We start from the raw sequence: 27,687 nt of genomic DNA, 5'->3' as shown, positions 1-27,687 counted from the left end.
GTGTGTGTGTGTGTGTGTGTGGGAGGAAATCTGATTGTCTGTCAACGTATTCTATGTATGTACTGAGGGCACCGGGGAGAAAAAGTTGTTTCCTTGAAGTTGTTTATTACAATTGCCCTCAAAACTTTGTTATCGCACTTTCTTTTGAAGGAGAAGTAAAATGTTTCTGCCAGATTTCTTGATATCACCTTTACAACAACCTCCCCATATCCTCTGCTGATATTTTTTTGCCTCTTTGCTATATGGAATTTCTCTACAAATAAAATCTTGCTCTCTAAGGAAGCGGGGTGGTGTTTTTTGGGGGTGTTTTTTGGGGGGGTTTTTTTGCTTATCTTGACCTTTTGCTTTCAGTGAGTGCGGTTCAGCTTGTGCCCCCGATGTTATTTTTTCAGATAGTCATGTTCATGGCTTTCAGGCCGTCCATCTCTATGTCACATATTTTAATATTAACAGGTATAGGAATATTCTGATGGTTTAAAAGCAGAAGTAGAAGAAAGTTTCCTCTTTTAAAGTGTGTAATAAAATAACAAATACTTTTTGTTTGTAAAAAGAAAACAGAATTGAGTTTTTAATTTGCTTTTATTATATGATTTTATTGTGTCTAGCATTGGGGCCTCTTTTATTTAACATCTTTAAATGGTAGAGCTCAGTGTGTTAGGAATTGTCTGTGTGTGTCTATTTAAAGCATAATTAAGAGACATAAGACATAATTAAATTCATTTCAGTTCTATTCTATTCTATTTATACAGCACCAAATTACAACAACAGTGGGCTCGAGGCCTTGAGGCTGATTGACAGGCCCATAGCAACCTGGTAAGGCAACAATGTGTATTCATTGACCAGCTGGCAAGTGGTTGCTGGAGGTCTTTGGTTGCTAGCAGACCTTGAAAAAGACCCACAATGAAATACATAGCAATTAAAATTTTAACTGTCCAGTTACAGGCAATAGCCTTATGACTCCTTATGACGCCTTCCTTCACTGAATTGAGCGCGTGTATGCATCCACATAAAAGATGTGAGTAGACAGCTGCAAAAGAAAATAGAGTACAGTTTTGATATTTATTTATTTATTTATTTATTGACAAAGCAATTTTAAATATATAACAAGATATAAAAACAAGATATAAAAATATTTTAGTTACTGGTGGTACGTGTCGATAAATACACATTTTCCCTAGCGACTGGGGCTTCCCAGGGATCAGTGGCTGGTCTCTAGGCATGCATGCCTAAAGTTTTAGCAATGGATTTCACAGCAACTGCCATCAGCCTCCAGCAACGACTTGCTGACCATCTGGTGAATGCACATTTTTCCCTTGACCTTCTCCCTCACTTCCCAGGGATATCTGGGCAACCTTGCATTGGCTGCTGCACCTGCAACTTGGCCTCAGATAAGCAGAAGAAAATAGATGGATGGAAGGGCGAATGTTTTTCCCTAACAAGTGGTCGGTCGCCAGGTGGTCACTGACTGGTTTCTAGGCCTGTGTGACTGAGCTGGATAGAGCTTGTTGTATGCTTTTGCTTTTTCGTGTATTTCCTTATTTATTTTTTCAATTGAAATAAGTGGTTTCACATATCCTATATTTTAAAATGCTTATTTAATAAAATATACAAAATATATATAATTTGTTACCAATGCTCTTTGTTTCCAGTCTTAAACAAGCTTAAAGTGTTATTATTATTGTTCAAACCACTGCTGTGATTGGGTCCAAAGTTAAGGAGCTGCTAGCATGGTAGACTCCGAGTCTCGTTTAATCATAGGCCACCCTCTCGAGTAAGAAAATAGACCATATAAATCCCTTTTTATGCCTAATGCAGTGGCTGATGTGTAATTGTCAAATCTGTAGGTAAACACTAATTGCATTCACTGCCAGGGACTGTTTATCACTTAACCTCAACATTTGGATGTGCTACCTTTAAATCCTTTTTTTGTAAATGTGCCATCTGAGGCTTCTCTCTCTTATATGAGTATCTTGTAGATATATTCACTGACTATGTTATCGGTCAGCTTTATCAGACCTAACACTTTTGATTAATTAACTGGCTGTTCTGGCCAAATGCAGCTTTGGACAGTTTCTTCACACTCCAGAGTGGATTTTTGCCACATGTTTTTGTGCTGAATTCCTGTGTCATTCACTGTCACCTTCTAGCGTGCCATCAATCAAAGCATTTTAATGGATATCTCTACATAACACCTTCTCCACTTTTAAATATAATTTCTCCACTGCCTGCACAATATCTTAAATACGAGCGTGTCCCACAGTTCGTGCAAACCCAGCATTTACACCTATCCCAAACTTCCAGTTTCACAGAAACAAGGAGTATTTGCATAACCGTACGTGCTCGCATTGCTCTGATTCCTCTGCAAATATACGGCCTCATTAATTAAGCATAACATGACAGGCATTCCTCACGTCATACAGTTTCAGCTGAGCAGGCAGATGGTTTATGCTTTCTTAATGGGGAGAAATACTTACCAGTGGGATGATAGCTGCTTTGACAGATCAGTGGTAGTGAGGAGGTCAAAGTCAGTGTAACGCACAGTATGTGCATTGTTTTCCAAATAGGGCTGTTTGTCAGAATGCCTCCGGCGCTTGGATGGTGTTTGGGTGTTGCATTGTTTATGTGTTACAAAGTGAAGGCTACACATGAGACCTCTTTAAAGTTAAGGGAGTTTGTTTTCTGCGAGTGGATGTGTTTGTTGGAGTTAAGGCTCAAAGGAATCTTTCTTAGTCAGATGAGAATTTGGTATGAAAAGAGGGTGGGAAAAAAAAGCGAAATCTATAAATGGTGGCATAAATCTCTGTCTCTGCTCAGAGTTCTGTCTGCTGGTAGAGAGGCTGTGGGCAAGCCAAGGCAGTGGGCAGGGCTCCATCAGATAGCAGTTATTGGCCAGGGTTCTGACACAGTCTCAACACGTGTTTCTTTGATTTTCATAGACTGAAGAGGTTTTCTACAGCCCCATGCTCATGTATACATCACCATCACAGACACTTTGGTGTTTGTACAGTTTCAGTCACAGTGGAGAGCCTGGACATTTTTCACACATGAAAACATGACGCTCTGGACCCTAGAATGCCATGGCATGTGTATTTGCTGATATATATAGTGTTTAGTAAGACTTTTCTATTTTTCTCTGTTTCACATGTAGCTAAGATTAACAGTTACAACTTACAGAAACAAATGACCTCCCACTAGAAAAGGGTAGAGAAAGGTTCTTGAGGAAAATAATTTATTGCAATTTGCAGAACAAAATAATTCAGTTTGTCCAGTGCACCATTAGTAATTACCCAATTTAACACACATTTTGAATTTTAACACTACTGTGTTAGCTTCAGGTTAGAAAAACAAACAATTCTCACAGTGCAATGCTAAAGTTTAATTTCCACATACTGCAAGAATCCAGATATGAATTGAGCCAAAATGCAGTTAATGCATTTGTTGGTTACACAGTGGCTGAGAGCCAGCATGAAATAGTATAAGTATAAGCATTTTATGTGGCTGCTGTTGTTTGATAGATGAGAAAGTAATAGGTCACAATCAACTTCATTACTTCATATTTGCCTAAATTATGGTTGTCTGGCTTCAGTAACTGTGAACATGACATCAAGTGATAAGCCCAAATTAAAGCATTCACATAATTTTGATGTTCAGTATTTATCACTGAAATATGGAATGCATGGGTACATACACTACTGCAGTTTACACATGTAACTAGATTGTAATATAAATATTTGTACAGAGATAGGATAAATAAAATACCACAAAGGAAAGAAAAGTTTAAAATGTGTGATTTAAACCTGTAAATACAGTGTGACTGATCTGTAGACAGAAGGCCCAATTGTTCAACCTTCTCAGACATATTTCTTTAGTGTGCCTTGCAGCATCAAGGGCACTGGCATTGAAATATTTGTCAGTTGACTAGTTTATCACAGTGGTCAAAAATGATATTTATTTTCTGAGTCAAACTTTCAAAACTCTACAGTTATACTTTCCATGTGACACTAACCAACCTGGGTTAGGCTCAACTGAGATTAGCCTGTTGCACAGGGATAAATACAACAAGCCTTCTTCTTCCACCTGGTTGCCCCACCGTGACTGCACGGTCTTTTCGTAAGTTTGTTCTTAGTATTGGTTAAAAATTGTCTTTGCATGTGCTAGCCTCTATAAACAGACAGGTTAGCATGCAGGTGTTTGATTTTTGGGTCAGAATTCAGAACCTGACCTGTGGCATTGTTTATTTTGTTTGCAGCCAGGTAAACCTTGTATTTAGCTTTGATATTTAATTGAAATGTGCCTAGGGACTGAGCCAAACACTCATTTTGATCACTGAAGTGTGCTTCTGTTGCTTTGCCAGCCTTATTTTTATTTTTAATTTTACTGTTGATTTAGTGCATTTGACGTTGTTTTAAACTGCTGCTTTTGTTGCCGGGTATTAATAAATGTTTGCCTTAACAGCTGCTTTTATTCTGTTGTTTTAATTTGTTTTGTTGCTAACTTTAATTAATTGCGATTGGATTTTAAAGAGGCCAATTAAAGGAGCCAATCAATCCTGGTAACAGGTGGCATCAGTCTTTACTTAGTGTTTTGACTTACCTTACATATGCAGTATGTATGCTTGAATTTAATGATATTCAGTTGTGGAAGATCATTTCTGCATGCCAGTTGACATTTCAAGCTGTGCTGCATCACTGTTTTAATAAAAGTCCTTTTTCATTGTTGTACTGCTTTTTATTTGTGTTGCCTGGCATCAGTGCTTGGTTTTAGGGATTTTAAGTGAAGTATTTATGTAATGGTTATAAATTTTCAAAAAAATTATTATAAGGTTGTGCTGGGTCACTTCCTGGCACAGTTATTAGAACACTAATGGGCCAGCAATAGTAGTGATGCTAAACACACCAACACCTACTAAACACTAGTGTGTAAGCACAGCAGAGTATCAATTTGAGGTAAATGTTAACTACCTCCAGGTTCTGATGTCCTGCTTTTACATTAGATTTTTATTTTCTATCACTGTGAAGAGGCCCAGCGCTGAATAATGGAAAAGTGACATTTAAATAGAAACTGTTTTTCCATGGTTAAGTTCTCCTCTGTTCTGCCTCTTTGGCACACCAAAGGGCTCACTGCTTGTGAATCTAATGAAGTTTGATTTGTACCCACACCTCATTGCTTCAGGGGAATCTCTGGGGTCAAAGTAGACACACACTCACAGTCACGCATACACCTCTCCATTTACGACTGCTATGCTTGACAGTACAGAGAACAAAGTTTTTCTTCTCTCATTTATGTCTTTTGTGTGGTTGTACATGATGACACCTTCATGAAGACTCTCGCGTAGTGTTCAAATGGTCTGACACTGAAAATGTCTTATTGTTTCATCAGCCCATTTACCTCACCTTCTAATGAAGCAGCTGGTAGACCTGTCACTTCTTCTTTGTATGAAATGTGTTTGCCTTGGTTAGTCTTTAATCTTCCCTCCTCCTTGTGCGCTCTTCTTCTGTTTCCCGCTTTTGATTTTAACAGGCCTAATAACAACCTTATCTCTTTCTTCCATGCAATTTATCCCCGTCTTCGCCCAGTGTGTGGGCAAACAGGCACAAGCACACAGCACGCTGCTTGGCATAGCTCGCTGACACGTGTTAATGAAGGTCAGCGGGCCACTTCATGCTCATGGTTGCTTCCACTGGGTGCTCACCTACCAGATACCCTCTTCACTTCTCCTCAGCCCTCAGACAGATCTTCTTGAAGACTCTGTGATGACTCCCTGCCTCATATTATCCTATCAGGTTAATATGAGCTGCAGCCACTAAGGAAATTCTTAACTTGATGCTAATAAGACAAGACACTATGAAATAAATGAGAACATTTTATTTTAGCTTTCATTTTTCGTTTGTCTTATTGCAAATTCTAAGGGTGCTCTGCAGAGCAAGCTTGCCTATTAAAAGTACATTTTAAATGGACTTTAGAAAGACTGATAAAAATTTAAGTACAGATGGACATTTAAAATTGGAAGATGCACCCATCTGTCATAACAAACACTGACTCCAGTAGACATGCACTTTTAATTTATTCACATCTTAGATGGAGAAATATTGGCATTCAAACTGACTTGAAATTAGAATTATTTCATGATGATGTAAAGTGTCTTGAATTTATCATCAGTTTGGTAAGTGCACTGTAACGTAACTCTAACGTAAAGGCCGTCTACTTGAACAACCAGTAGGAAAAAATTGCTGTTGTAGTGATTTTTTCACCAAAAATATCGATAGTTGTTTTTTTGTTGATAAAAGTAAAAATTAACGTTGAATCTGTAATAATCCTAATGTTAAAGCTGCTCCATACATACAGGGAGTGCAAAATACTCATTAGGCAAATGAGTATTTTGTCCACATCATCCTCTCATGCATGTTGTCTTACTCCAAGCTGTATAGGCTCGAAAGCCTACTACCAATTAAGCATATTAGGTGATGTGCATCTCTGTAATGAGAAGGGGTGTGGTCTAATGACATCAACACCCTATATCAGCTGTGCATAATTATTAGGCAACGTCCTTTCCTTTGGCAAAATGGGTCAAAAGAAGGACTTGACAGGCTCAGAAAAGTCAAAAATAGTGAGATATCTTGCAGAGGGATGCAGCAGTCTCAAAATTGCAAAGCTTCTGAAGCGTGATCATTGAACAATCAAGCGTTTCATTCAAAATAGTCAACAGGGTCACAAGAAGCGTGTGGAAAACCAAGGCGCAAAATAACTGCCCATGAACTGAGAAAAGTCAAGCGTGCAGCTGCCAAGATGCCACTTGCCACCAGTTTGGCCATATTTCAGAGCTGCAACATCACTGGAGTGCCCAAAAGCACAAGGTGTGCAATACTCAGAGACATGGTCAAGGTAAGAAAGGCTGAAAGACGACCACCACTGAACAAGATACACAAGCTGAAACGTCAAGACTGGGCCAAGAAATATCTCAAGACTGCTTTTTCTAAGGTTTTATGGACTGATGAAATGAGAGTGAGTCTTGATGGGCCAGATGGATGGGCCCGTGGCTGGATTGGTAAAGGGCAGAGAGCTCCAGTCGACTCAGACGCCAGCAAGGTGGAGGTGGAGTACTGGTTTGGGCTGGTATCGTCAAAGATGAGCTTGTGGGGCCTTTTCGGGTTGAGGATGGAGTCAAGCTCAACTCCCAGTCCTACTGCCAGTTTCTGGAAGACACCTTCTTCAAGCAGTGGTACAGGAAGAAGTCTGCATCCTTCAAGAAAAACATGATTTTCATGCAGGACAATGCTCCATCACACGCGTCCAAGTACTCCACAGCGTGGCTGGCAAGAAAGGGTATAAAAGAAGAAAAACTAATGACATGGCCACCTCGTTCACCTGATCTGAACCCCATTGAGAACCTGTGGTCCATCATCAAATGTGAGATTTACAAGGAGGGAAAACAGTACACCTCTCTGAACAGTGTCTGGGAGGCTGTGGTTGCTGCTGCACGCAATGTTGATGGTGAACAGATCAAAACACTGACAGAATCCATGGATGGCAGGCTTTTGAGTGTCCTTGCAAAGAAAGGTGGCTATATTGGTCGCTGATTTGTTTTTGTTTTGTTTTTGAATGTCAGAAATGTATATTTGTGAATGTGGAGATGTTATATTGGTTTCACTGGTAAAAATAAATAATTGAAATGGGTATATATTTGTTTTTTGTTAAGTTGATATCCCCCTAAAATAGCTAAAACTAAAAACAAACTAAAAACTACTTCCAAAAACATTCAGCTTTGATATTAATGAGTTTTTTGGGATCATTGAGAACATGGTTGTTGTTCAATAATAAAATTATTCCTCAAAAATACAACTTGCCTAATAATTCTGCACTCCCTGTATAAGACAATAGGATACTCCATAGCTTGATATTCTTCCCATAAATTTAAAATTTTTGAAAACACAGACTGCACAAACTGTGATGGTACTTGGTACTAATATGCTGTTATAACACTATTCATTAGTACAAGCAGGGTGCAATTTTCAAGGCCCCCCAGTCTACATGTCTCTGCCTCGGCTATATTATTTTTTTATCTGCTGTTATGGCCCTGTCCATAATCTGTTTTGGTGGCTGTTTTTGTCTGTGTTTTTAAGTCTTTGCAGGCCCCGGATTGGATGAGCTGACAGCTGCCGATTGGTCCGCTGATCATGTGGTCGCATTCAAAATCCATCACCAGCAGTTGTCCCGGGGCAGCCACTGACAGCAGCAGCAGACCTGACCCTGGCCTCCAAAACCTGTGACATTTGTGCCTATGATTTTTGCGACTTTTCTCAGTTCTGTATATAATGTGTACATTAGGTTTTCATTGTAAATAGCACATTGTAAATAGCACTGGAACAGAAGGGGTGAGCTGCCTTATTGTTTTCCCTTGCACTGTTTTCTCCTGTTTATCTCAGTTAGGGAGTTAGGTGTAGCGCTTGTTTTTTGTTTGATTTTTGATTTCACATAGGGTTTTAGATAGCACCTCCTCCTGACTTAGCTTGTTTTGTTTGTTATTTTGGCCTTCGTTCACCCCGGAGCTTCATTTTCATTTTGCAGTGTAGAAAAATAAACCACCGTTCACTAAGAAATTGGTTTTCCCTCTGTGTATGGTTTTGGGGACCAGGGCGGGGCAATCTTTTCAAACTTATGTTGCGTTCCTGTACCCCTAGACTGGGTCGTAACACTGCAGTGAGGATAAAAATTTATCCACCACCTTAATATTTAGTGTTGTATCTTGAACTGTGAACAGCACAATCAAATCAGGAACTGACTTTCACTTTCAGCCATCAAGATGACACTGCACAGAGAGGGATGATCCAGACCTCTTCTGTTCCAACTTTTCACTAAGCACCTGATGTTTCAGTGAAAACTACCATTAACTAAATAAAAAAGACGATTGACATCAAAATTCCTTACAAGCTGCAATGGACTATCAGTCCGGTTCAGCTACAGAAGCCAGTCAAGCACTTACAAAATTTTTTTTTTTTTTTGCATAATTATCCAGCAGTGTGACATCATCTCTTTTGACATTTTAACTAATGAAGTTTTTTTTGTTTGCTTTTTTTGTTTGTTTGTTTGTTTTTAATTCAGATTCTGAAACTAAAAGCTAACTAAAGATAAGCAAAAGAAGTTGGAATCTAATTTTGGGATGTGTACTGTAAGTCATGACTAGTTAAAAGTATGAATCTTACATGATGCAAAAAAGGAAAAAAAGTTTTTGGAGTTGAGCCTGTAATGAATTTAAAACTCAATAATCCAACTTTTGAGTGGAATTCATCACTGGGTTATGACTAGGCTATTCCTTCTTTTCTTTTCTTTTTTTTTGCTTTGTCTTTCCAAGCCCCACTATCCACAGTCTTGATGACACTATGTTGATACTCTACACATCAACATAAAGGTTTTCCTAGGATGTACCTACTTTTTTACAAGATCCAATCAGACATTCAGCATAGAGTTTACACAACATCATGGGATTTCTTTCTATAGTAGTCTGACAAAGTCTCTTAGTATGCTGATATGATAAAAATCAGCATAAATATTGCACACAGTGCTAATTAAAAAATTCTATTAACAATTTACATTTTCTTGAATTACAGCAAATCATTTAAGATCCCAGATTAATTTTGTATGTTTGGGACAGTTTTTAGATGTTTACATGGTCAGTCGGGCCAACACTGAGGACAAGCAATGTGAAGAAACTACAGAAGGCTTTTAGTCTAAGAAAAGCTTCACTATCTTATAACTAATAACTAATAACTAATAACCAATATCTTTATACAGATTTAAAAAATGGTCGTGGGTTAATCATCAGATAAATTTGGGAAACAAACAAATAATAATTAAAAACAGTAATATGAATGGAAAGGTCTCCAAAAAAAGCTTTTCCTTCACCCTATGTGTTTATAGTAATTAGAGGATTATGGTCCATGACTGCTATAGCTTTTCTAATGCTTGCTATTCATTTAATTGGTACCCTGACAGTATAGATTTCACCATGCTTCAATGTAATCAGATGATGTTAATTCATTTATAGTGGTTTGGATGTGGCAGAATTGCTTTGTTCCCCTAATTGGTCTAATTCAGATGTAAATGGAGATATGGATAGTAATGAGTTCTCAATGGATTAATGGTCTGTCGCTACCACTAACTTGTTATTTGAGGATTATTATTGCAGCAGGGAATGTCCCCTTTATTTTCTCCAACTGGGTCCTGTTCTGACTGGATAAAAAAAAAAACAAAAAAAAAAACCTCATAGAAGAAATCCTGTTACACTCTGCACATCCAAATTATACATACTGTAAGAATATTATTCACTTAAGGTTTCGAGACAGAGATTTGTAAGCTATTAACACAGCCTCGACCTTTCCTTTGCATCACATCACCTCAGGGAGAGGAGGTTGAATGGGGTGCGTTTGATTTAGCTACAGTGACAGCTCTGGATTCATGTACACTTCAAGGCTTTTCTAAAAGACAATACAGCATCTCTTAAAGCCTCAAGCCAAAGCATGATAGGTTGGTGCATAGCCCCATCCTCTCTTCTTCAAAAAAGACTGTAGCTCACTGGAGACTAAGGGAATGAGATATCTTATTTCTTAAAAACAAATCTCAGTATACAATGACAGATTTTTTTCCCCCCATTTTGGTGCTGTAAAAATTCACCACATGCTAAAGTATTCATCAGACTCCACCCAGATTTGTAATTTTCAGCAGTGTGAGAGAAGTGTTTGTTGCTCCCATGTGTTACTTCACCTAGAGACAGGCAAGCACGAAGCCTCGTGAGATAAGAATGATGAGATAGAAGAAGAAATGTATTAACTTAACAAATCAATAGTGCAGTACACCCTCCAGGAGAGACCCTAAAAAAGAATAATACTCAAAGGCAATAAGCATAGAGTACCCAGCCAACTTTAAAGCACTCGCACACAAATGCCTCCTTGCACAAACACACAAGGCAGGAAAACTTACCTTGATGGTCCCACAGTAGCTGACTTTGAAAGCTACTGGCACAGTAAATCTGATGAAGCAGGCTGTGTTCGTATGTGAAATGGACGAGATCTGTTATTCCAGTGACAGCAAATTTTATTACAGGGGCAATGAGAGGAAGGGGAGATGACTACTTTGTACTAGTTTAGTTTCCAATAGGCTCTTTTCAGAATAGTTAAAGGAAAAAGCAGGACTGTGTGAGAAGTAAATACACCCACAGTCACACGATAGTCACACAATGGTCGACAATCAGATATGATTCATAATTCAGACAACTGTTTGCTATTTATTACTGATAAATCACCCTTAGCGTTGCTTATTTTAAGTGTTACCAAGTTAATCATTAAATTGTAGCTATGTCTGAAAAAATTCAAATGATGTTTTTTTTTTAGCTTTGATATTTAATGTAGGGAGAAACAGCACACCTGAAGTAATGTCACTTTGTGATATTTTGTGATATTTGTGATATTGTGATATTTTGGAAAGTAATTAAACTAAAAAAGTAAACTGATTTTTTCTTTTTTTGTTTGTTTTTGAGAAAGTTCAGTAATCGCGCTGCATCACAATAGAAATGTCTAGATAGAGTTTTTCTTTTGCAATAAAAGCTTAGCACTTGAGTGATAGTTTGGGTTGCCAGAATCTATTTTTCCCCCTATTGTGTTTTTCTCATTAAAAACTATAACTGTGTGACTAAATAGATGTGAGTCAGTTAGAAGGTCCCGAAAGATAAAAACAGATCCTTAGTCGTAAGCACTTTGTGACTCTGAAAAATGAAGCAAAACAAAAAAGATTTCACAAAGGAGGCTCTATAGAAAACCTTCAGTCAATAATTAAAAGTTGCTTTTGTGCATTCTTGTTTGCATTTTCCACGACCTCATGTAAATCAGGAACATTAGAAAAAAACAAAAAACAGGTTTATTATCTGTTTATTCTGAGTGGATTGAAGTGTGATGCAAATGATACAAATCCAGGTAGGAAAAGAAACTAAAATAGTTTCCATAATGCATTTTTCAAATTAACACTGTGGTGACTCTGTAATATTTTCTTAAATGAAACTGAAACTTTGATTATGCTAAGATCTGTTCAAAATACAATAATGATTTGGGGTTATTAAAATATTTCTTGGACTCATGGGGAGTTCTTGCTGTTGGCTAATTGAGTTGTTTTTGTTAGATATACGATATACACTCACCGGCAACTTCATTAGCTATTCTGCTCAATTGCTCATTAATGCAACTATCAAATGAGCTAATCGTGTGGAAGCAACTTCATCCAGTTAGTAAAGTTCAACCCAAGAGAATTGGAAATGTAGTAGAGCCATTTGCGTGAGATGGACTGGTCTGACTATTCCACCAAGGGTTGAAGAAGAGCATCTTTGAATACACATGTTGATCTTTAAAGCAGGTGGACTAGTTGAAGACACTGGGTGCCATTTCTATCAGCTAAGATCAGTTTCCAGATTAGGAAACTGAGGCTACAGATGGCACCAGTTCACGGGAATTTGTATTAAACACCATGAAGCATGGATCCACCCTGGCTTGTATCAGCATTTCAGGCTGGTGGTGTTGGTGTAATGGATTAGAGAAAGTTTTTCCTTAGCAAATTTTGGAACCCTTAGCACTAACTGAGCATCGTTGGCATTGTTCAAACACCACAGCCTACCGGAGCATTGTTGCTGACCATGTCCATTCCCTTATGAACACAGCGTACTCATCTCCTGATGGATGCTTCCAGCTGAATGACACACCACAAAGCTCTTGTCACTCAAACTGGCTTCTTGAACATGACATGTCATCAAGAATGGAGCACCTTTGGGATGTGGTGAAATGAGAGATTTGCATAATAGTTCCCAGTGAGGTTTTAACTAAACGGAGTGAGTATATAATGCAGCTGTTTACTATCTGCCATAAAGTAATGTAAACAGCCACAGATGTTTTGTCAGGGGAGAAGGCTCAGCTCCGTGTCTTCTTGTGTTAACCTGAAACATTTTCAGCACCTTCACAGGACATGAACCCAAACAATGAATGCTGTTTCACTTTTTAACACATACTTAACTCGCCTGGGCTGCTGCCACTGCTGATTTTACAGAGCCTTCTCAGCCTCTGCAGTCCTATATGTCAACACTTTTAATTCTCTCCTGCTCAGCCTTGGGTCAGCTCTCTCATATAATCCATGGCCACCAAGAGTCTCGCTCCATAGAAGAGTGCTCTACACTTGTGTAATTACCCAGGATTTTTTTTTCTATGTTCCCCTGTCTGTCTCATGGGGTCTCCCTCTGTAGCAAAAAGAACAATTAATTTTGGGTCACTGCTGTGGGGCATCTGGAAATTAAAACTGTCTCCCTTGGATTATTCCTGCTAAAATAAAACAGCTAGATTACTCCCTCAAGAATTTTTCTTCTCTCATTTCCCTAACCTCTAGTAGCCTTGATAATGGATGACCATCCCCTTGATAGTTTTTGAGGGGATATTCCTCTCATTAAAGGGTTTTGTTTTCTGTCAGTAGTTACATGGCTGAATCTAATATGTCATGGCTAACATGCTTAACAGAGTAAATAATTACCGGGGAATATCCGGAGTGTAGCCTGCCTCTCACCGAGTATCAGTCTCACAATGAGCAGGTGTTGTACATGAGTGTCTTCTAACCTTGGTCTTTTGTGAACCTTCACACAAATCAAGTCCATCTAAGCATGCTTGCCACGTGTGAAATGTTATTCCCTGTTGCTTGATTTTGGCATTTCTGTTATTAGAAGCACAAAACTTTGTCATACAGGAACGGGTAAGAACCCTTAGTCATAGATAACGATAGCAGAGACACATGTCACAAGTCAAAATGAGGCTTCCCTGGCCCCAAATATCAGTTTAAACAACCTCTGCCACATATGCTAACTTTAATAGGGGAAGAAATGTAGGGTTCCTCGTTCACTGTGGAAAAACCGAGAAAATATTATGTTCAAATTACCCATGGACCAAAACAATGCAAGAACAACAGAACTGGTCATCACCTAAAACTTTTTTTGTGGGCAGCTGTGGTAGAACAGTTTGTCTACCAAATGTGAAGGTCAGTGGTTTGAGATATTGATGGAGTATTCTTGGGTAAAATAGTCAACCCTCAATTTCCCCGAATGTGTACATGATAGATAGAAAGCGCTTAAGGCATAGAATAAAGTGCTGTATGAAAGTGTTTGTGTCGGGGGAATGACGCTTGTGTTAAAAAAAGGGCTTTTAGTTAGAGTAGAAAAGTGCTATACACAGAACAGTCCAATTAGTTTTCTTACCAACCCTTTAGGCCAATACTCATATTACAGTTGGTAAATTTAAAGGAAAGCATTAGATGTTTTTATACTCATAGATGCTTACTTATTTCTAAGGTCTTGCTATGGCTTACGGACGTTGTAATGCAAAGGCAAAAGCCAGATTAAAACCTGGTTTGTTGCAGCAGTTTATTGCACTGCATATATCACTGTCACATGCAAATCAATATTTTCTCTCCACAGCTCAGTGGAAGTGATGAGCGACTTTTGCATCATCAATTGTATTTAGACCTCAGCAGAGTTATCTAATAGCTTTAGAAATACTGACAAAAGAATGGACACTTTTGTCTAAATGACTAGTTAAAGCCATTAGTTGAGGCTCTTTCATTTAACATTCTGCTCAAACAGCCTTAAACCTATCGTGAGAGCAATTTCGGATTTTCTCTAGCATCAATTACCGGGCAGACGCTGTTTATCTTTTCCTTTAATGTCTTTGGAAAGTATGGCATTAGGTAAGCAGGTAAACTGTATACCACAAGTATTGTTTGTCTGATTTAATTAGACTGATTGTGATGGCAAAGACACACTCCAAATTCTATTACCAGACCAGGGAAGGGGGGGGGGGTTACTCTGCATGACCCTGATGAAATATTTACTGGTGAGATTTACATGCTCCAAGGGGCAGCAGGCATCAGGATCAGGGGAAGACATGGGAAAGGTTTCTAGAGGAGGCCCACAGATGTTAATCACCTCCACTTTTATACACTATTGAATAATGATAAATGACATGGGCAGTGCAGGGAAAGGAAGGAATGCAGACTGAAAATGGAAAAAATATAAATAGGTGGCAATCTACTTAAATTGCAGGTTTTTAAGTATAAACAAATTCAATAATCCCTATAATTATGCTAAAATAGCAGACGTAACAGACTGTAAATCTTACTGATGCAGAAATCAGCACAGTGATCCAGGTGTAACTTTGAATTAAGGGATATATCAGGAGTACAGTATGTAGGGTTTAGACTGCCTTCTGTAGACACAAAGGACAACTCTTGCCAAAAGCAATGGCATGGAGTCCGGCTTGTTAACAATGAAGAAAATGTCATACTCGTGCTTTTTTTGGGGTTCAATGATAAAAGAAACAATTCATCTGTAAGGGAAGAGAGCTTGAGTTTAGTTGACTGTTGGTGCACGTTGCGATTACAGCGCGATGCTTTGAACATTTAATTTCCTCGTCTTAGCAGCAATCATTCGCTTTAAAATGAGTATTGAAGCGCTGCCGCGTGAGGTGAAATCTTGATGCGTTGACAGTGCTTGAGACAAAGATAATGGAATTTGAGCTCAAAGGGGAAAATGTAAAAAAAAATACCCAGATAAGTATTCCAATTTTCCTATCACACATTTAATTAAAAATCTTCAGTTTTGATGGTTCAGATGGATTTATGGCTTAAATGAGGGTAAGGTGGTGAACAAGGTCAGTCTCAACATTGAAGATCCATCATAAAAATCTCATTATAGAGCCATTCTTATTTAGGGAGGTTTTCTCTTACCCAAAGGAGGTGAACTACATGTTTCGACTGGCGATGATTAGATTCTCTGTGGGGGTTAAGGCTTAATGTGTGCGGATGTAAGTGAGAAAATGTGGGTGCACGTGTGCGTCAGTGAGATGTTGAGATGTTGAATATCTTTAAATGCGTGCGACTGAGACCGTCCTCGCCTTATGTGGTTCCCTAAAATAGAGGCTTGTTGTTGACATTGTTTATGCTGTTTTTTTATGCAATAAAAGATTCATGTTTAGAATGAAAGTCTGCAAATGCGCAAAATATTGCTAACTAAAAATTAGAACATAACTTAAGTATAAAGCACCTCAACAAGTTTTTCAAAGCAAGCAGTATTTTTAAAACCATCTTCTTCTTATATGCATCTATGCTGACAAGCTTTACTGTGGCTAAAAAGATAACAGAAGAAGAAATCCATTAAAACTTCTCACATGCCTTCTGCAGTTTAATCCCTTTTCTGTTGTCCATCTGTGTGCTCAATATGTCCCAAAGAGTTACCAAAATTCTTCACAGTATCCAAGATTGCAACAGCATGACACAGTGTATTTATCCATATTTTGGAAACGCTATGAACATTTGTAACTCATCAAGCATAGAAGTGGATTATGCTGCAGCAGCAGTTTAAAACTTTCCCATGGATCTTTTAAAGCTTTTTTTTCTTCACATTGTAAAAAGCGTGTCATTTTTGGATTCATTTTAGCTAAGTGAATTCAAGCCAGCTGCTTCGTGTCTGTTTTTCCAAGTGAGTGACACGTTCACAAAATTAAACAACCAATAAAGATCAGAGTGTTTCTTAGTCAGAATGATTTTGAAGCCATTTCAGAATTTGTTGCAGCCATGTAAGAGTAAAGTAACAACAGCGTTTCCTTTGATCCACGCATGTTTTACAAAAGTGTCACAGATGGGAGGCATCATAGTAAATGAAGAAATGAAGAAGAAATATCTGGTTTGTAATAGCTTAACAGTGAATCCTATATTTAGAATTTCACCTTAATTGCTGTGACTAGCCGGTGACCACAGCTAACCCCATCAGTTGCTTTCCTTAGATCTTGCTGCTTTACTCCTTGGCATTTGTCATACGCCCTAATGATTCTTCTCATCCCAGCAGTTACAATCCCACCTCTTCTGTCACTCCTTTCTAACTGACAGTGACCACATGTTGTCAGCCAGCAAGGGACTGTTAATGAACAAACTCCTGTTAGACCAATAACTATGCTAAACTAGCTCACCGCTTGGGAAGTGGTGAAAGGCAGGAATCTGCGAGTTGTTTCCCTCCCAGCCAATATCCCTCCTGGGGTGGGAGCCAGGGCTTTCATCGCATCCCAGGCTTCCTGCCAACCAAACAGTGAATAATTCACCACCTTCTGGAGGGATCAACTGTAACAAACTCTCTGCCTATACAAGCCATTGATGTCAACATATGACAAAACATCTCCACATTTTTAAATTCTTACTAGTTTCCACAACATTTAAAAAATATATGCATTTAATTCATCATTATTTGCAGACTTTCAGTTTTTTAACACTAAAACCTTAATTGTTATTAAGCTATCTGTGCCGACATTTGCTCACACTTCTTTCAGTGAGTAAAAGATACCATTAGTTCATTCAACAGAGCTTAAAAGCCTTGACTGTATTTAGTCAGTCCTGAAGCTACGTAATTTTAACATTAGATGTTTTTGACATGAACTTGCGACATAAGCCCTTTTCATGTTGGATAACATAGAAGTCGACACATACAAAAAAAGCTGTGAGAGAAAATAAAAGATGGGGGGGGGGGGTGGAAATATATATAATTACTATGTCAGCACATAACCATATGCTCCTTGGCAGCATAAGGATGACATGCCAGAGATCTAGCGAGAAGAGAGTCAACACTGTGAGCCTCAGCAGTTGTGGCTGCAGGCAGTGGATGCAAACTTCTCTCTGTAAAGAACTCAGTGACCTTGCTGACTGTGGCTATAGTTTGGATTAAGAGTGGGCAAAAAAAATAGAAGGAAGTTAGGATGCCAGAATCAAACTACATAAAGTGACACAGCATTGTGAAAATCCTCCACACAGACAGATTTCATAGGAGCGCTGGGTGTAACATGATGAATGGGTTATGGATTACTGTTTTAGCAATGATCAATTCTGAGCTAGCATTCAACAAAAGAAAGATAAATGGAACTGGGAAAAATGTAGCAGTACAAGAAAATAAGAGTCAAGACCCTTGTGCTGAATAACATTATGACAGAGTTGTGTTGTAGGGGTTGATGGTCCTGCAGGTGCTATTCACCATTCACCATTCCTGTTTAACCACAATTCTTCATGTTTAAAAATAATGTTTTGCGCATTGTTGCGAGATAGCTGACATGTCTAAATACCGAGGCATAGATCCTTAGCAAGACTGTAAGAAACTCAGCAAATATATGTTTCATTTTCAGTCATTTTCTTCACTGAACAACAATATTATAATTGCCATACTTAACTACACAGCTTAGTGGAAATCTTCCCCACTTCATAATGTTATTTTATAAGTTTGTCTTGAAAACATTAGTAGCTGAAAGTCCTGTGAATTATGGCTCTGCCACTTCTCAAACCTCTTTATGCAAACTGGGAACACTTTGAAATTGTATTTTAGGAAACCAAAAGCCTTGAGTGAATTAAAAAATGTCCTCCCTTGGCTTTGCAACTAGGTCCTTCATTTATTTTTTTGTTATTGTGTGGGTTTTTATTTTTCACTTACATAAAAATAGACAATTAATGGCCAGCGGTGTAGTCAACACAAACAAATATACACCACTGAAAAGGCACAATACCTTTAAATGTAATTTTTAAATGGTATACTTGACAATGTTTCACTATAAAATTCCAGTAAAGAAATGAAGGACTTAAAATTGTTACGGGAAGTAATTAGCATGAGTTTGTTTATCATTCTAGCTTGGTTGCTACGGCGTGGTTTTATTTTTCTTCATAAAAAAATACCATAAAAATACCATAAAAAAACCTGTGTTAGCACAGAAATTACTCTGATTTTCAGAGTAATTCTCTGCCTTTTGTTTTAAATAATGCCTCGTTCAGAAAATCTGTAACACTTTAATCTTTAGAAAGAGTAAGTTACCACTTGCAACTACACAGACGGTTCAAAATTATTTTTGTACCTGCCAATATTATTAATAGAAGAAAAAAGCTTGATCGCTAACTGGAAAATGTAAGCAAGGGTATGTTTACTTATGTTTGGAAAAACATTAAATAGAAGACATCTAACTTGATCTACATTATAATCTGATATAAAAATGGCTATTAATTCTTCTAAGTTCACTGAGTAGATTTTGTATCAGTGCACAAAGTAAATTGAATTAGGTAGATCATATTATAAGTTTTCTTAAAAGCACACTCTTTAGCTTACCCTTGCCATTAGTGGTGCATTTTAGTTTCCTGTTGTCTGGATGCACTTTAGGATCCATGGCTGACTTCTTCCTGCACATTAATTTGTACCCCAGACTTTAATCTTAGAATCAAACATCTCCTGATGTAGTTGCTCATCCTTTATTACTGATGATTCAGCCCGGGGCTATTTGTGTCCATCCTGTCCAACAATAAGTCATCTGTTATTGTCTATGCAGAAAATGAACCAGGGGTGCTTTAAATAAGTCCTTCCTTTCATAACGTAAGCACCATCATTCTGCTTGTTGAAACTGTCGTATAAACCATCAACCCCTTCATGCTCAACCCCCAAAAAAGAAACAATTTGTGTCCATTTCATACTTCTCACAATGCTAGACAGGGGAGGGTTCGATAACATCACATCTGTCCATGAACAGTGGTGAGGACCTTATAAACCTGAGCCAGACTCCCAGATAAATCAGCACCTAAATGTCAATATGGCCTTTGGAACATAGTATTTATAGCCAAGCTACGTCACAGGACCCACTCATACTCTGTCTGCAGCTGGCTCTCTGACCTTACTTTTCTCTGAACTTCATGGAAGCATTAGCAACGTGAACCCAGTTGTACGTAAAGACTCTTGTTTTCTTCTTTGTTATTCAAGCGTTATCTTATTATTGGGCTGCCGGTTCTTAGCAATAATAAAATGTCCCTTTTTTGAATTTAGAGCACCTTGATTTGTTGAGTGGAAAAAGGAAAAATGCCCTGCTAGCTCTCCATTTTCATGTGAATAAAAAAAATCTGTAAGCCTTAACTAGCAATGATCAATTCTCCAGTTATTAACTAGGATGAACTATTTCTTTCTTAATTTTTTTTACTGTTTTTAAGGAGGTGCTGACTTTTGCAGTGATCCAAAGATCTGCTCACAAGTTGCTAATACTTTATATGGTCTAATGCAAGGGCCAATCCATGGAGACCTCTAATGAGGGGATGGGGGAACTCCAGGCTTCAAGAACCAGTGTCCTGCAGGTTTTAGATATCACTTTGGGTCAAAACACCCGAATCAAATGATTAGTTCATTACCGGGCCTCTGGAGAACTTAGAGCTTTTTAAATTTAGAGCCTATTGCATCAAGCTTTACATATAATTATAAAGCCTTTCTGTGATTGTTGTAGCTTAGGTTACATGATGGCTTGCTGTTTGCTTCCTTGGCTAATCTTAGGAGAGGAATGTGATTTTGTCAAAGTGTGAATGGACTACAGGTCATAAACAGCAGCTTTGAAACAGATCAGACGACAACTTTGAACTCTAAAACAGATTGAAAGGCCAATAAAGGTCAGAGCTATGTCTTTGTGTACTGAAAACAAATTTTGTGTTTACTTCAGCTGTTTTACCACAGCTGGTTAAATTGTTTCCATGGTTAAGATTTTTTGAAAACAACATAATGTGGCCAAATTTGAGTGTGTGCTTGAAGAGCTTTGGCTGATCTAAACAGACCCCAGGGCCAACAGAAGTTTTCCCAGATGGGCTGCCTAAGGCTAAGAAAGAAAAGAGACGCTGCCTTGGCCAAGATGACCACAGAAACAAGCAAGGAGATTCATCATGCGTATGTGAGCAACATGATAAGTGTAGCAAAGTGACACAGTCCTCCTAAAATACCTTTGTGACTCTGTGTAATATTGAGGGGGGCTTATCAGGAGTAAATCTAGACTTATATTTTTGCCCCTGAAAGTGTTATCGATACGTTTGTTTTATTGTTGTATACATAAGGGAAATGGAAATTTAACAATGAGCTGTTTCTCTTCTTTGCCATATTTTCCCTTACCATCATTCTAATACAGGTTCAATTTTATTTGTCTAAAGATTTTTCATATTCAGAACTGGCAAGACTATTTTTAATATTTGGCTTTATTGCTCTTGAGTGTAAGCAGTGTTTTGCATCTTCCACCTTTCTAGGTTCCCACTCATGAAAAGGTCTCCTCATCGTTGACTCTGATGATAACACACCTACTTCGTTAAGAGTGAGGCTATGGCACTGCTTGTCAGTCAGTTATTTTGACCCTATGAAAATGGGAGCAACGTATAAAAATGGTCGTAATTCCTAATGCATTATTTTTGTTAAACCCCTTGTATTAAAGATGAAAACTTGCCCTTAAATCACATCTTGATTGATTGATTCAGATCCACTCAGGTGGTGAAGAAGGGCAAAAATTACAAAAATCGTGGCACTGCCAGATACTTTGACGTCACTGTATACAGTACAGACTTGATAGGTTTATGTATGTAGGTTTCCCCTATAGTGTGAAATGTCTGAAACTGTAATAAAATAAAATTAAAATAGATATGATTTTTTTCCCACAACTTTTGGTCTTTGTCCACTGCGGAGCAAACACCGCACCTGACCCCTATGGCACGTCCTGTGAGTTGTGGGCCTACAGGAGGATGGGCCAACGTTCCTTCTTCGGGCTGTGCCTGGTGAGGCCCCACGGGCTAAGGTCAAGCCACCAGGCCTTCATCCTCCCCAGGCCTACCCAGGGCGGGGGACCGGTAACCCTATCCCAGGAAGGTTAAACTGTTCCCTTATGTTGTATTCATGGGGCCATTCTGAATTGCTCTTTGTCTGGTCCCTCATCCAAGACCAATTTGCCATGGGAGACCCTACCAGGAGGCAAAAAGCCCCCTGAAAACATAGCCCCTTGGATCCCTGGAACACGCAAACCCCTCCACACAAAGCAATTCATGGAGGAAATACAAGGAGTGGAAAGGATGGCTGGCCTCTTCTTTAGAGATAGGTTGAGAAGCTCAGCCATTCGGGAGGGGCTCAGAGTAGAGCTGCTACTCCTCCACATCGAAAGGAGCCATTTGAGGTGGTTTGGGCATCTGATAAGGATGCTTCCTAGGCACCTCCTGGGGGAGAAGTTACGAGCATGTCCCACTGGGAGGACGCCTCAGAGCAGACCCAGGACATGCTGGAGAGATTATATCTCTCAGTTGGTCTTGAAACACCCAGAAAAGCAAGAGGAGGTGACTGAGGAGAGGGAGGTCTGGGCTTCTGTGCTGCTGCCCCAGTGACCTGGCCCCGGATAAGTGGAAGAAAATGGATGGATATGTTTAGGTTGAGTTAACATTACATCATAGACAAAAAGAAAAGACGAAACAAGGATGAGTGTAAATGACAAACTAGAAATAAGCATATTATGGAATGGAGTCAGTATTGATAAACCAACAGAAGATTGCATTATAAAAGCCTGATGGCTAACATGCCTCTCAGAGAAAATAGTGAAATGAGTAATAACCTAAAAAGAGAGGACATCCTTCATTTTAGTCCCTTGGCACGCGAAGATAGGAGATAAATCTTGTTAATGTTTCAGTATTCACTCAGGTTCAACATCTGTCTTGTGAGAAGCCCTATTCCCTGGGGAAATTGTATTCATATAGAAGTAGCTAGAGCACTGTGTTGATTTAGAAGAAGAAAGACATAGTTTGAGCTTGGACTTTTAAATACTCTTTTGTTCTAAACACAGAAAAAATTGTCAAAGAAAGAAAATCAAAGATTGTTAGGTATGGCTGTGTGCAGGCAGGAATAGGACCCAAGGTGCAGACTCCGGAGACAGACGTGAACTCAAAGGCTTTAATTTAATACTCAAAATATAACAAAACTAAAAAAAACTCAAAACAATCTTAACCTGGAGAAATGACAGAACACACAGCTAGGAAAACGGTAGATCGCGACACCGACACAGAGAAACACTGGGCTTAAATACACAGAGGGAGCAATCAGGGAATGGGTAACAGGAGGGAAACACAGCTGGGGCAAATCAGGCCTAACGAGACAAGAGGAAGCAAAACCAGACACATTAACATCAGACATGGACTTTCAAAGTAAAACAGGAAACACATAACACAGACTGAACAAAGACACAGACTGATATGCAGGCACTACAAAGGGAACAGAGACGTGGGACCAGGGCAGACACAAACACTGACTGAACACGGGGATATAGGAACTAAGGATACACATAGACGCGAACTAGACAAGGGGATGCAGGTGATAGGGGAGACATAAGCCATAAGACGGAACTCAAAGAAACCAAAAACTACAAGGTATAAATAATAACATAAACTCAAACACCCTGGGTCAACGACCCAGGCATCCTAACAAAGATCACGTACATTCAGACTCACAGTAGTTAATGAAAAAATCTTTTTTTTTTCATGTTCATGGACACAAATTGTGTGTGTGTGTCAGCGAAAATACATTTGTAAGGAATGCATTTCAGCAGGAAAAACATTTCATATCATGAGCACATCATTTTTGGAGACAAAATTACTTAAACTTGGGTCTCTGTCATTAATGTGTGAAGCTTTTGTGTCTTTTAATCACCTACATATGAGAATGATGAATTGTTGTGTTCAGGGACAAAAAAAAATCTATTTTGAGAAAGTTGGAAAAGACCCTGGAAATCCATATGCAGTTAGTATAATCATTAAATTAAACTTTGTTTCCAGTCTCGGGCAGGTTTGATTTACTTTAAAAAGTACTTTTCATTTTTACATCACAAAATTATTCAATCAAGTGAGATTTAAATTAAACATGGTTATAATTTTAAGTGTGCAGTATTAAAATATTTGTTCTTTCTTCATTTCTTTGAATTTCTCACTTTATATCCAATGCTCAGAGTAACATAGTGGAATTACACACAAATGTAGTTTAACTGGTTGACTGATTATTTACTCTTGTACAAAGAAAATCAAATCTTTTGCCCGAGTAAAAGCTCTGTGTTTTGAAGTGAGTTGCCAGAAGCAACGTATTTAATAAGCGCTAAACTAAATAAATACACAAAAAGCCAAAATAATGAACTCTTATTAATAATTAATAATGCTTACATAGCCACACACATTCCAACAGTATCTGGTTAAAGACCACCCTTGATGAGTCTGACTCATAAAAAGGGCTACTTATTTACCTTGAACTCTGACTTACTGCATTGCTAGCTCTTGAATTGACAATAATGCAATTTAAAACCCCTTCAAAAGGTTATCTCACTTAACCCTGAAAAAAAAAATCCACATTAGCTATCATTACAGTATATCAGCTTCACATAAAATTTAAACTGGTTGCTACTGACAGAAAATAAAATTGCAGTATGATACTGAGTAATATTCACAAACACTACAAAACAACGCTCTGGAAAAAATGTCAATTTCTTTCTCTCTATTTTCAGCTTTTGATTCACCTGTGTTTCTTCTTTGTTGTGCCATTTCAATCTGATGGTATTTGGCGTTTTTTTTCTTTTTTTTTTGCTGTAATCAAACACACAGATTCATCTCTGTCATCCTCAGACATGACCTAAATCAATTTCCCAGCACTCTCACATCATGGAGGGTCGCTGTCAGGGATGGCACCTTGCAGCTGAGACACACCTATATCGATACACCTACACAGACACTTTCCATTTCATTCACATTTACCCACACGGTTGTTAAAGTACAGAGACAGGTACCTATCTATCCACATACACGCCACACACACACTCATACTGGTGATTCACCACATCACTGTTCTCTAATGTCTTACTTGCTTCATCTTTGCAACTTCCATTTGTCACTGCTGACAGGTCCTGGCAGCAACATCTATCCATCCTACCTTTATCCTTACTCTGTCAGCCCACACTGTTTCTCTCCACCGTGACCTCAGTTTCTTTCTTAACTTGGAGGAAGAATTGAGGCTAGTACACAAATGCCACACTGATGCAAGGCCAGGGTGGTGATACCAGTCATTGTGTTTAATCCCAACATGGGGCTTTGTGTTGAGCTGTAAGCCAAGCGTCCAGTCGGCTGTGATCAGTGGCACAGAGGAAAGCGTGTGATGCATTAGCAAGGAGGACTCAGCATAGGATGGCACCTTGTTGAGAATCACTTAGACATGGTACCATGATTTGTGTGCATGTGTGTAAGTGTGGTTTATAAGGGGCTATTGTGGAGCTTACAATATTGTGCAAAAGTATCGAGCCACCTCTCATTTCTGCATATTCTGCTAAGAAAACGGGGAAATAAAAGATTTATTGAAAAGTACAAACATTAATGCAAATATAGTAAATCATTCAGAATTCAATTCAGTTCTAATGAGCTTGAAGTCAATACTTGGTACAACTACCTTTATTCTTCAACACAGCTTGAACTCTCTCAGGAAAGCTTTCATGTCATTTTTTGAATATTTCTCCAGGTTTTTCTATCCAAGTATGCTTTTATTGTATTGGCTGTGTGTTGGGGATCATTGCCATCCTGAAAAATTACACTGTTGCCAACCAGAAGCTTTCCAGACAGTTTTACATGGTAGCTCAACATCTGATGGTACTTTGCTGTGTTCATAATTCCACCAATTTTGGCAAGATCGTCAACAACACTGACTAAGATGCAGCACAAACCATAGCAGAGATTTACAGATGTCTGTACTCTGTAGACAGTTGCATTTCTTTCCGGCGCACCTGCAGAAAGCAAAGATTTCAAATTTGCTTTTACCACTACAGAACACCTTTTACGGCTGATTTTCAATCTACTTATTGCGTAATCATTTCCCTTCCTTAAGATGTGGTTCTTGACAGAAACCCTTACCCTGAGACCATTTCTGATGAGGCTTTGGGAAATGGAAGGGCCAGTGGCCTCTCTCAGGTCCTGTACCAGGTCTTTTTTCCAATTTCTTCTGGAAGTGACTTTGATACTGTTCACCTGCTGTAGATATCTAGCAATTCTATTGTCCTCCACCTGTTTGGTTTCCTTAAATTTATGAAAAATAGTTCCCCAAGGAAACACGTTGTTAGTGTAAAACCACTCTTTTATAACTCTGTTGTCATTGGTTATCTTTCATAGATTCAACTATAGAGAAATGGGAGCAAATTGTATGTTTACCAAACAAACTGCAAGTAACAAAGTGCCTAAAATACAGTTTAAAATTAATTTTCCACTAAGTTTACTTTTATGTGTAGACACAACACTGGTTTGTCCCTTAGGATTAAGACATTCCTCTGAAAATGGTAAAAGGACTGGGCTGAAAATGAAATAAGAAAGCAGCAAACGCCCACGAAAAAAGAAAAGAACTGGAATTTGCAATCAACTCTGTCAATAGGTCACATTTAGAGGTGAGTTTTTAAATAGGCCGCCATCTTTTTCTAGACAGGAAATGCAGATCTGATGAATCATGACATTTTATACCAACATTCATAATCTAAAATGAGGAATCTAGTTGCATATTCATATTCCCTTTAGGTTAAGCAGTACCTTAACCCTTTAAACCGTAACTCGTCGCCAGTGATGGGTTAGAGTTTAAAGCACGGGCGAGCAACAGGCCTCGAGGGCCGGTGTCCTGCAGGTTTTAGATCTCACTCTGGGTCAACACACCTGAATGAAATGATTAGTTCATTACCAGGCCTCTGGAGAACTTCAAGACATGTTGAGGAGGTAATTAGGCCATTCAAATCAGCTGTGTTGGATCAAGGACACATCTAAAATCTGCAGGACAGCGGCCCTCGAGGCCTGGAGTTGCCGACTCCTGCTTTAAATGGTAAATTAGGTTGGGGTTTAAAGGGTTAAATGATTTATTTGCTTTTAATCTACTACACATCATGAAAGCCATCATTTTACTTTGTCCCTTACGTCAGTCTCTGAATAACAAAACAGGACCTTTACTCTGTGTTAAGATTTAATTTTCAAATATTAGCACATTAAATGGATATGTTATCATTAGAATTGTCCTAAAGCATGGCAGGCCAACTCCAGGCCTCGAGTGCCAGTGTCCTGCAGGTTTTAGATGTGTCCTCGATCCAACACAGCTGATGAAATTTGCTAAATGACCTCCTCAACATGTCCTGAAGGTCTCCAGAGGCCTGGTAATAAACTAATCATTTGATTCAGGTGTGTTGACCCAGGGTGAGATCTAAAACCTGCAGGACACCGGCCCTCGAGGCCTGGACTTGGACACCCCTGATTTAGATCAAGCGTAGTAACTTTCAGGTGTGATGCAATCCAAGCAGTATGTCCATGTGCTTATGGCAACACAACAACAAGCACACGCCATGCTTTAGAGCAGAAAACATAACCACCCACTGCATGAACTGTTTTCAGAGCAGCTAGATAAATGAATTTGCATTTTAATGGGGGTACAATTATTTTTTTAAATGACTTTCAGCGCTTTAAAATACAAAGTTTTAATTTATAGATCCCATGAGTTGTACAAAGTCATTAAAGTATTTGTTAATTAATGCATTGTATGGCTAAATGAATGACCTTATTACCATAGCTGATTAGGTATAATATATCATGCTGATTATGCCCGCACATTAATAAGATCAAAATACCTTGTTAGGTTCATGTACAGGAGGTGCATGATCCTGGAGAAAATACTGTAAGCAGAAAGGGATTGTGTGAACAGATAGTGAAAGATGTTCAGTTATCTGCAGTCTGGACCAAAAGAGTAGTCCCTCTCTGCCAGCTCATCTATCTCTTCCTAGTTCTTCT

This window comes from Pundamilia nyererei, unplaced genomic scaffold, assembly GCF_000239375.1.
Source record: "Pundamilia nyererei isolate P.nyererei 1_Seehausen unplaced genomic scaffold, PunNye1.0 scaffold00001, whole genome shotgun sequence".
NCBI classification, from domain to species: Eukaryota; Metazoa; Chordata; class Actinopteri; order Cichliformes; family Cichlidae; genus Pundamilia; species Pundamilia nyererei.
Note: the sequence above shows the minus strand (reverse complement) of the source record.